The following is a 12,634-nucleotide window of genomic DNA, read 5'->3' on the forward strand; positions in this document are numbered from 1 at the left end:
TAAACTATTCTTATATTCTATTTGTAGTTTCTTCTTATGCGCAAGTCACAGGGTGGTGAACTACTACCGATCAATCCTGAGATTGAGAAGACTTTGCGTGAGTTGAGGCGATCATCTAGGATATTGCCGATAGAGGAAGAGCTGAGTACTCTGTCTAGTTACTACGAGAACGCTCTGTTTGAGGAAGATCCACCTTCATCTCCTATTTCTAATTAATCAGCTGAGACCGTCACTTCTCCGGACTTTCTAGAAATGGCCGAAGAAGTAACTATTGCTAGTCACTCTGAGCCGACAGCTGCGAATCTCTATAAGGGATTTACATTACCTGGGGAGGCAAGAAAATTCGAGCCGAAGCCGTCCTATATCAATTTGGTTGAGAGAAACCAATTTGGGGGAGCTGCAAATGAAGATGCAGCCAAGAATATGGAGACTTTCATTGATTATTGCTGTTCCATACCCCCACCAGCTGGCGTGACCCCAGATCAGATAAAAGAAACCATGTTTATTTTCTCACTCCGTGATGCTGCAAGGGAGTGGTATAGGGATCTAGACCGAGCTGTTCATGGGATAACTGACTGGAATTCGCTGGCTCTGGCGTTTTACAAGAAGTACTTCTCTGCCTCGAAGACTAATGCCATTAGAGCTCAGATAACGAGCTTTAAACAGGGTCCTGATGAGAACTTTCATGAACCATGGGTCCGTTTCAAGAAGCTGGTGCGAACTATTCCGCACCATTGGTTCGAAAAAATGGAGCCTATACAATCAGTTCTATAATGGGCTGTATGATGATCAGAGGGCTATCTTGGATGCTGCAGCTAGTGGCCGATTTGCGGAGAATATGGGAGAGACTAAGGGGTGGAAGATCATTGATGACTTAGACACCCATAAAGCTGAGTACGGGAATTCCAGGGGGAATCAAAGGAGGAGTGTTGAATCTCCTTCTGTAGCTGCATTAGAGGCTCTCACGGCGAGATTCGATAAGTATGAGTTGGGAGGAGCCTCGAAAGGAGGAATCTACCATGTGAATGCTGTTTCAGACGGTCCTTTCGTCTGTAAGAGATGTGGAGGAGAGGGACATGTTTCAGATAATTGTCCATATTCTTATGAGTCTTGTGCTGCCTTTCAACATTACAGGCAGACAAACACCTATTATGAGCTGAACATCAACCTCAATTTGAGGTGGAGTAGTCAAACTATGCTCAATCCTACTCCTCCTCCACACCAGCAGCCGCCGTATGTCCCTCCACACAAGAATCAACAAGGCTTTCAGAAGCCTCCTTCTTTCATTCCTTCTTATCAAGGTGCATCATCTTCCGGTGGGGTGAGTGAAATAAGTGAGATAAAGTCTATGTTGCAATCCATTACAAAGCAGTTTCAGCTAAGTGATCAACAAAAAGACGCGTCTATTAAGGCACTTGAAACTCAAGTTGCCCAACTAGCCGCGAATCAATCCTCGAGAAAGCAGGGTCATTTACCGACTAAAAATGAGAAGAATCCACATGAGACGGTAAATATGATAAATTTGAGAAGCGGTCTTTCTTATGAGGGACCGGAAGTGTTGCAATCAGACCCGAGGAAGGCTAAAACTGATGGTAAACAGTGTTCTGTCGAAGAAAATAAGCTCACGACAAAGAAAGTGCTCGATCGACTGATTACAGGTGGTCGATCGAGCAGAACTGGAGACGAAAGTGCTCGATCGAGTGGTTTTTCCACTCGATCGAGTGAACAGGAAGAGCAGACTGGTCGATCGAGTAGTTTTTCTACTCGATCGAGTGAAGCAGAAAATGGAGTTGCTCGATCGAGTGAAAATTTCACTCGATCGACTGATATTGATGAGGAAATTGCTCGATCGAATGAGGAATTTGGTCGATCGAGTAGTTTTGATAACGGGAAGCTTATTCGAGAGCCTGCTAGTGCTCGATTAAGCGAGGAATCACCGGAAAGACCTCGTTCGAGAGGTAAGAAGCGTCCAAAGGATACAGAACTTGCACCGGAAGATACATTGGAAGCGAGAAACAAGGGACTCGAGATACCCATCACGGTTCCCTTCCCGAGGCGGCTGCAGAATACTAAAGCTAATCAACAATTCGGCAAATTTGTCGAACTTCTGAAAAGCTTGGAAGTCACTGTGCCGTTCACTGAATTGCTGACAAAGGTACCCTCTTATCTTAAGTTTATGAAAGAAATTTTATCGCGTAAGAGGACTATTAGTGATAGTGAGACCGTAGCTTTGACTGAGGTGGGGTCAGCCCTATTTCAAAATAAGTTACCTCCTAAGCAGTCTGATTCGGGTAGTTTTTCGATCCCTTGTCATATCGGTATCCATTTGATTGATAACGCGTTATGCGATCTAGGCACTAGCGTGAGTGTTTTACCGTTATCTCTAGCTAAGAGATTTGGTTTGATAAAGCTGAGTTGCACCAACATGACTGTCCAAATGGCCGACCGTAGTTTATCACGGCCATTAGGTGTAGTAGAAGACGTACCTGTCCAGATCGGGAAGTTCTTTATTCCCGTTGATTTTGTTGTGTTAGACATCCCCGAAGATGCACACACCCCTTTCATTTTAGGGAGACCATTTTTGTCTACTGTCCGTGCAGTTATAGACGTCGGGGGGAAGACTTTGACTTTTCAGGTAGGGGGCGAGGAGCTGATTTTTCATCAGTCTAAGTTCCGGAGAGCTCCCATGCAAGCCCAGCCTTGCAATGCTCTCTCTTCTATTGATGCTATTATTGACACTCCAGATGAAAATTTGGAGAATTGTGCTGCTATTGTTACCCCTCCGCCTCAGACTGAGAGCAAAAAGGAGGAAAGTTCGTCTGTTTTCCTTGCTGCAGGTAAAGATGAAAGCAATAGAGGAGCTGTCAAAGGAAATGGTGTAATTAAAGCCGATCAGATTGGAGATGATGACGCTACAGCTGGTGATAAAGGATTAAGGACGAAGAAGGTTCGTGCTTATGTGGATGCGAACTACTCCCCTCCCACCGCTTCAAATGATAATTCATGCTCATGGAAGTTGAAGAGGACAGTCAACGTTGCTGAGATGACGTCCTCAAGTCAGGAGCCCTCCGAGGAGCTACTGAATTGCATTGGAAATTGAGCGGGGAAATGCCCCGTGTAACACTTTGTAATAGATAATTTTTGAATTTCCGTTGAATTTGTTTTATTGTTGTCCAAGGCTTGGATGATCTCGCCAGGCACCAACCACAATGGATCCCACCCGTGTTCCATTGGCTCAACTATATGCAAAAGGGTCATACTACCGTACCATCTCGACCCCTCCTTATTCAAGGCATCGACAAGGAGATATGCATGCACTAGGCAAAAGGCAAGAGCCCTTCTCCTAGCCACCTCCGAAACACTAACATCCAACCGGTTTGAGAAGATGTTGATGAGAGCCAACATATCCATACCATGGGGAGCAAGGAGAAAGTTCACTTCGCTCGTTGACAATTCCAACATTGAACGAAACTTCTCATTGTAACACAATCGAGTCGGAGGAAGTACCAGATTATAACCCGGCCACCCTCCAATGGAGCCTATTTCTTCGGCAAGAGGTCAAATTTACCCTTTCGGGAAAACGAAAACATGATGTTTCGAATCCCAAAATCGAGAGCATGCTTGAAGGAACGAGGATTTCACCTTGACTTGACGAAGCACCAACAATTGACCAACTCCCAATACAACGAGTTAATACTTCTCGGGAGGCGACAAATCCTGACACCAATGTCGCAACCTATTTTCGAAAGTATCCATGAATTATTTTGTGGAAGAAGAAGAAAGGTAATCTTAGAGATGTTTTTCGTGTTTCGGATGATGAAACAATGAAGTACAAACATCCCTATTTATACAAAACAATCAGTACTTTTTTCCGAAAAAGGGGGAAGCTCATTTGCATCGCCCAGGGGCTCGCGCCTCTTTAGGCTGATTCCCAGGATCTGCACCTTGATTTGTCCTATTAAGTTGTGTGTCTTCCTGACACATATATTTTCTCGCCTTATGGCTCGCGCCTCTTCAGGCCTATCTAGAACTTTTTGTGTTTTCTCACACTCACATTTCCTTGTTTTCCCGTTTTACGAATTCCGACACGGTTTCCATGACGCAGCTTTAAACATACAGGTTTTTCTCTTCTTTTGTAGGGGAAGGGCTAGTGGGCCCGATCTATGACATATCGTTTCCATGTCAGTCGAAAATTTCGAAAATTTTACGTTTTTTTTCCACAAAAATCAAAATTGATAACACGACGTCAGTTTTTCCTCAAAAATTCAAACTATTACAAATCCGAGTCTCTTTACAAAAAGGGGGGAGCCCCTTGCATAACAGGATGCCCCTTGCATCACAGGATGTCTCGCGCCTCTTTGGCGTGTTCAGTGCTTAATCAGCGAGATTTTGGGCTCTAGCCCAATTTCCACACGAATTCCCTATTTTCAACGACGGAATTATAAATCCTCATTTTCAAATCACAAAAAGCAAAATAGTGAAATTCAAATTCGCTATTTTCACAAACTTCAAACGACGGAATTAATAACCATCATTTTTCCAACAAATACAAAATAATGAACACCAAATTCGCTATTTTCACAAAACTTCAAACGACGGAATTAAAAACCGTCTTTTTTCAAACAAATACAGAATAGCGACATTAAAAATTCGTTATTTTCCCACAATTTCAAACAAACGGCATTAAAAACCGTCACTCCTTCGAACAGGAAAGTGAAATTCAAATTCACTCCTCCTCACAAATTTCAAATCACAGGGAGACAGAATTATAACCGTTATCTCCCAAACACACATCAAATGGCGGAATTCACATCCGCTATGTCTACAAACTCCGAACAACGGCAATAAAAACCGGTACCTCCCTTCGAAATTCGAAATCACCGCCAACCACAAGAGCAAGGCTCAAGCATATGTCTTTTCGGCGCCACAAACATCCAATATAAACACCTAAATTCCCCCAGCAGGATATCAGAGACCTCCCCACGGAGCCCACTAACTCAACAAACCTCTCGAAATAAGCCCGTCCAACAAGTCTATTTCCCAGCGTCGATCATTCGACCTTCAAGATGGCTGGCGGGCCTCAAAATGCATCCTCAATATGGCTGGCGAGCCTCAAATTGCACTTTCAACATGGCTAGCGAGCCTCAAAACGCACCTTCAACACGGCTGGCGAGCCTCAAAACGCACCTTCAACGCGGCTGGCGAGCCCCAACATATCCGCAACACGGCTGCCAAGCCTTCGCACGCAAACAATAAATAATTCAAGGACATATCCCGAAGATGCCCCAGGTATGACTCATTCCTATGGCTTGCGAGCCTTTGTACGTAGTCTAACGGACTTTAAATGACCCACATGGACAGTCGACATACTCTAAACTGTTCCCGATGACAGGTCCTTGACTCTTATCCCCGAGTCGCCTTGGCGTCGCCCTTCCTGACGGCAGGTCCTTGGCCCGAATCCTTTAGAGCCGCCTCGACGTCGTTTCGGTGTCCGGGTTGTAATCTTCGATTGACCTGGGGGATATACTTTGACTTTCGCTCTGTCCAAGCCTCATTCAAAGTGGGGGCTCTGTAGATACCCAGTATCTGATGAATCCCCAAAAAACACCCGTTGATTATCGGCCTATAACATGCTTAGGAATCGCTACGTTTAATCGACAATTTTGTATACCTATACGTCAGAAAACTCAAAACAATTTCGAAAACAAACCATTTTCAAAACTTTTCAAAAGTACCTGGATTGTTTTATGCACGACGACGGGGTCGCAGTGACACTAACTAGAGTCAAAATCGACACCGGACCAAAAATCGTCTCAAAAATTCAAATCCTGACTCCAACAACGAGTCAAACGGAGTCAAACACAAAAAACAAACATCACAAAGCTTACATGTTAAGTATACACGGTATACTTGAATAGTTAAGTAAAATAATCATGCCATCCGAAACCTAGGATAAAACAAATCATGATTTCAATTGCTTGATAATGACAAGACAGCTCAAAGACCCGCGAAATGGCTTGCGCCTCTTTGAGTAGCTCATACGGCCACGTTGCTCAAAATGCACACAACCACTCAATCCTCTATAAATACCCCTCAAATGCCACCATTTGAAGGTACACGAGTGTCTGCCCCCTCATTTCTCCCATAAAATTCTAGACTCGACTTCTCAAGTCACAAACCGACACGTATTTTCGACCAACCAATCGAAAATACAAGCTATACACATTGTTTGGTACCGTCATCGTGCATTAAATAAGTTGACCGACCACTTCAACCAATACACTATCACTAAACTAAAAAAAACACTCTTTACATTGCTAAAACGGTTTTCAAACCGAGTTTTACGACCTAACAAGTTTTTACATTTCCGTCGATTTCTCGTCTTGAACCTAGCATGTAAGTATGAGGGTGTAATAATCCTCTTCTTTTATGTCTTTTTATCTATTTTTATGATCTTAACATGCTAAAACATGCATAACATGGTCCAAAATACGAATAGAATGAGCGAAAACCGAGTTTTGACCGGAAACAGAAGCCCCAAGTCACCATTAGGTGCCTCGCGCATCAATGGGGTGTCCAGGTCAGAACTCAAATGTGTTTGTGTTAATTCTTTCCCTTCTCATTTCATTTTACAATCTGTTTTTACAATTTCAAATCATTTTTATGATAAAATTTTATCCATAAAATCGTGTTCACCCTTAGTTCCTCATACCATGACTGTTTAATCCATGTTTCGGTGATAACATTTAGTTAATTACATTTAAAAGGCATTTTAAAACCTTTTTATTTATTTCTTTACATTTCAAAAACAAACATATTAGTCATACAAGCATAGTCATCCTTGGTTCCACATACCATGTCGGTTTAAACCCGAGTACGATGATGAACATTGACTAATTACAAACAAATGAACTTAATACAACTAGTTCATAATAATTTTTCAAAACTATTCATGTCAAGCTTGCAAAACCGGACCCGACATCGAATATCGTCAATACAATGATGATTATTCAAGTCTCGTTCTTCATATTAACACAAAAGCGGTCTAAACAACCTTTTCAAACAAATACGGGTTCAAATACCCCTTTACAAACCGTCTTACAAACGTTTTCAACAGTCAGAAGACGTCCCTTTTGACCGTCAGCAGCCTTGCGCCTATACAGGCTTACTGATTTCCATTTTTGTCTAACCAGGACAGGTCCCTTTGCATCCCCTGATGGCTCGCGCCACAATAGGCGGCCTGATGCAGGTCCTACTTCTATTCGAGCACTTGTTTAGGATGATCCCGACTTCGGTTTACGCGAAAACAGGACGGATCAGGTGGCAAGCCTACCCTTTTACTTTGTATTTGGAAAACGCCTTTCTAAGACAAATGGATAACGTTATGCACCATGAAACTAACTCGGTAAATGGATGTTTAATTTCTGTCTTGCTTGCAAATCAACTTTAAATCTAACTTGACATCAATTAGTTGATATTTTGATAAACAACCGACATAGAAAGCTCAAATGTTAGGTTTAAACTGGTGGATGTGCATTCATGCATTTACCCGTTTTATCAACTTTTTCATTTAACCAACCATGTTCGATCAGTAGAGGCCGCTACCGCGGGCGGGATTGGGTATCCGATTAAAGAGCTTCCCAATACGTACCTTCATCTCTTACTCAGAAACTTTGGATAGTGGAGGACCTTATCCAGGGCAAACGAGAGTCATTCTAGAGTTAGGATGCTAAAGAGGGACGACTCCTTATCTTTAGTACCTATGTCAAACACCGCTTTTTGGCTTGGTTGACCTAGGTATAAAGTGGATTCGAACGGGTTCCAAGAATCCTACAAATGCTTGGTGGCGACTCCGAACATCTCTTGCATCGTTTCGAGCCCCTTGCCGAGACGAAACCGACCGATCTAAAGTGATCTAGTCAAAAGCATTTTTTACGCCACCGAGCGTGGCTTTCAGACTGTTGTACGTCCACAGATTTACTTAGCGTGCAGGTGGCTCATGTCCACAAAAGGACAACTGAACGATGGAAATCTTAAAGTGAAGGGCAAAGATACACTGCCCAATTAGAAGAAAGATATTGACGATGTTGAAGTGGCTCTATTCGGAGAGCATGGAATTTTTCACAACAAGAATGAGAGCTTGGAAAGCTCACCCATGACAAGTATTAATGGAGGCCTCATTGGCCATGTTAACAAGGAAAAAGAGTTGCTCTTGCCAACTCATGATCCTCCCAACATAGGGAAAGAAGCAAGGGAATTATGTGGTCTATGGGATGACGAATTTGAAGGATTTGTTAACCCTTCCATTGGGAATGCTATGACTCTAGACCAAGGCTTTGTAGATCCTTGTCACCTATTTGACTCCGGCTACTACATGAATGAAGACAACAATGTGCCAAGTTCTATTCAAGACCTCTATCATGACAATGAACAAGCCTTTGACTACTTCTTCAAGGCGTTGAGTAACATCAACAACGCCCTTGCTTTACCCCCTTGACACCTCTCAAGAAAAAGAGAGTTTGGTGGAGTCCTCCCTAAACCAACATTTGTAAATATTCTAACCTCTTAACTTGCATTTCATTTAACTTGTACATTATTCAATTTTTGCAATGCATTTTATATTCCTTGTTGTATAATTTTTGTAACATGAGAGCAAGTGAGGGAGGAATTTTAATGTGTTTTGAATGTGTAGTGTTTGATGATCAAGTGTGGGGAAGCAATTGCCTAGGCTAGCCAAGCCTTTGTAGTGCAACCTCATGACAATGGAATCGGAAATGGAGAAGAAAAGATTGCGGGAAAGGGATCCCCATGGGCATGAGCTCATGGGGGCTGAAGCAAGGAAGAAAAGAAAAAAAATGAGCCGCAGCAGAATCCGCCCGGGCTTGCTTCAGGACGGGCATCCCATTGCTCGATCCACTCGAGGCGTGCTCGGGAAGGGCGTCCCCAGAGCTAAAGCAAAGTTCCTGAATCAAAAACCGCCCGTCCCCATATGTGGTCGAGCGACACTTCTTTGTCCAAAAAAGTCCTTCAAACATCAAAATCTTCACAAAATCAACCAAAATTTATAGAGTTAGGGTGAAATCCAAAAACCCCCAAATTGATTTCAAATTTGATTGAAATTGGAAGATTAAGGGAGAATTTAAGCATACTAAAGGTTTGTTGACACAAATTTGAAGGAAAAATCAACAATGGCAAGGACAAAGGACAACACCAAAGCACCCAAAGCCCCAACTTTATCCAAGAGGCAAAAGGTTCTAGCATCTAATGCTCTAGTGGTGGTACAACAAGCTATGGAGCAAGAAAGGGGAGTCATTAAGGCCGTTGAAGAAGTTACTACCACTTTACCGGATATTTAGCAACTAAAAGATTATCCGTAGGTACCTTTTATTTCCAATGAGCATATAAATACCTTTGAATCCCTTGATAGGAAGAAAATTATCGCCACTAAGTTTGTATGTCAAGACACTTTGGGGAAATTCGGGCTGCTAGACCAAACAAGAGCATTTTTCGAGTCCATGGGATTGTCTACCTTGTTCGAAATGACTTAACTAAATTACCCTTCCCTCACATTGGAGTTCATAAGCTCTTTGAAGGAGTATAAGGTAGAAACTCGGAAATATGTCGAATTCCGTCTTGAGAACAGGAATAGGAGGATGATTAAGGATGATTTCGGAAAGGTTTTTGGAATTGAGGACCTTTGGGATTTGGACAAAAAACCCCACAACTTTGATGCCAACCCACTTTGGAAGGCGATTTCCGAGAGGAAGTTGACTAATTTTAGAGAGTGTAGCGCCTTGTGTATCCATCATCCGGGTATACGATATTGGCATTGGTCTATTTCCAACACCTTGATTGCTAGGAAAGAGGCTACCGATATGACCGAACTTGTAACACCCCCATACTCCAAGTGCCTTACCAGGACCACTTAAGGCATGAAAGTGCTACCATCTCGGTTTCCCGAGGCAATGATAATCATAAGACAATAACGAAACATACTTAAAAGTAAATAGTATTTAACGTGATTACATGCCAATACGAAAACTGTTAAAAAGAAATACAAGTTCTCAAAACTGTCTACTGTCAAAAATACTATCGAGCGTCAGACACATCGGAAGACTTCTAAACTGCAACTGCAACGTGGTGACTCATCCCAGCTATCCCATACGCATCGTCGCATACCTGCTCAATAACTGCTCACCACCCCCGAATGGATCACCATACTTTTAAATCATTTAAATGGGGTCAGTACTAATTACATAACACAAAGCCACAACGAAACAAGTACACAAACAGCTCAACAACACAATAATCCTCCAAACTCCAAAATCAATCTCCACACAACTGACTATACACTAAAGTGTGTAGTCCTGCCAGAGTACCCATCACAACAGATACTCCACACCGCCAGTGGGGGACGGAAGTCGTTCCCACCTAAGCCCCGCTCATCACCATCGAGCGATAAACCCATGTTCATTAATGGGCACATCCCTTCTGTGGCGGGTTCCACAGAAGGCGAATCAAGGGCGTGAAGCCACTCCCGCAAGTGACTCCACTCAGCCAAGGACGCATCCCGAAGACCACAGACAGATACAACAACAATCAACGATATTAATCAACAATACAACCAACAACCGTCACAACCACCAACAATATAATTTAACAATAATCAGAATGAAACCACCAAACACATCATGTAATTAATACTGAGTAGGGAAACCCTACCTGGAACAGCAATCACCAAGATTGTCACAATCAGCTAATCAATATCGTCCTTCCCTGAAATTACTTCCTATCAAACATACAATCATACAATCATAATCTAACATCAACAATACTCCCCAAAACCCCCAAATCACCCAATTAGGGTTTAACCAACTTTAACAAAACGAAACCCCACCTATCAAACAGGAACTCTAAACACCAACTCCACCAACTATGCCTACCTCCACAACATGTGCCAATCGTATCAACTACATTATAGTCTCCCTCGGCACTAACTCCATACACTACCAACTACCATCCACAAACGCTTCTAGCTCCGTTTCACTAACATATTATCCACTAGAAAATCCAATATCAAGACACTCATAGGCATCAAACGGAATGTTACATTCTACCACCCTTAAAAGGAACTTCGTCCCCGAAGTTCACTCACACTCATGACCTCATCCTTCAACTGTTAACACTATAGGACTCATATACATCATCATCCAACTGTCAGCACTATAGAACTCATAAACTCATCATCCAACTGTCAGCACTATCGAAATATTCTCCCATTCCCAAACATCGAACTACTACAAGCACGACCATGACCTTTAATAAAATCAATCACAACAAAGATCCATCCTTTATGCTACACCAACACTCTACCTCCAATTATACTACAACATGCGCAACCATGAAACTCTGTTTTATCGCATCCTACTCCGCTTAAGACAAATGTTACGTCCTCGTAACTCACTAATACTAAATCCTCAGCTATATCTTCTCATTATCCTCATCACCATCACGTGTCAAAGATAACAGCCTATAACCTCATACCTATAACCATTCCTATTTCCAAGGCTCTCTTACTTAAACATTTCTCATACCTCAATTCATTCTGCACTCCATCTAACCAATAGCACAAAACCCTTAGCATAACCAACCCTCCAACTCTTCCACGTTACCGCAACACAACATACCTCTCTATATAAAACACCTATCGCCAAAAGCCTAACTCACGATCCACACTTGTTACGCACACTCACACTAGATCCTCAATTTATTTTCTTTTATTACCGCAAAACTCATTCATCCCTTAACATGATATTAATTTCCAACACCCTATACTCAGTGTTCCTATATGAGATTATGAACCACTTGAAGCTTCTATATCAGAACAACACATGTTCCACAAATCACGCAACATTACTATGTAAACCAATGCTTCCTCTAAAATAAGATAACAACCACTCCAACAACCTCTCGCAACTGTGTCCCATCAACAGAATGTTACTATATCATAACAATAACGGAAACATACCCACTTATCTTTCATATCGGACCTCTACCCTTACTTCCAAGCTGAAACTGGTAAGAAACATCAATAAAAAAAATAACCGTCTATCTGTCTAAACTGAAACTCAAAGGAAACAGCAGCAACAAAACAACAATTTATGCATAAGTGGTAGGTACTTTCGAAACTCGAATCGTAATCATCCCGCCTACTCCACCACAACCAGTGATAGCATCGCAACACTGTCACCAACAGTCGCACCGCAGCGCGTAAACACTTGCATCACAGCACGAAGTACCGTGCCCGGATCACCACCCGAGGCACAACAACCACCTCAATAGACATCACAACCACATACAATTCCCATAAGCACAGACTCAGTATAACTTTTCGGATAAGAAAACTTACTCAAAACTGCTTTACAAGATCATAACACAACATATTATACAGAATAAACAGACAAGAAGCTCATGAATATCATCCATACCCTTTCACGGAATAAACATATATCATGAGTACACATACAAGTATAACTAGCCATGCCAGATCACCCAAACTATCACTTTTGAACATCATTCCATTAGTTTACCATATCCAACATATATCACAAAACATTCATATAACAACCTTATA

Source organism: Silene latifolia, chromosome Y (assembly GCF_048544455.1).
Source record: "Silene latifolia isolate original U9 population chromosome Y, ASM4854445v1, whole genome shotgun sequence".
Classification (NCBI taxonomy): domain Eukaryota; kingdom Viridiplantae; phylum Streptophyta; class Magnoliopsida; order Caryophyllales; family Caryophyllaceae; genus Silene; species Silene latifolia.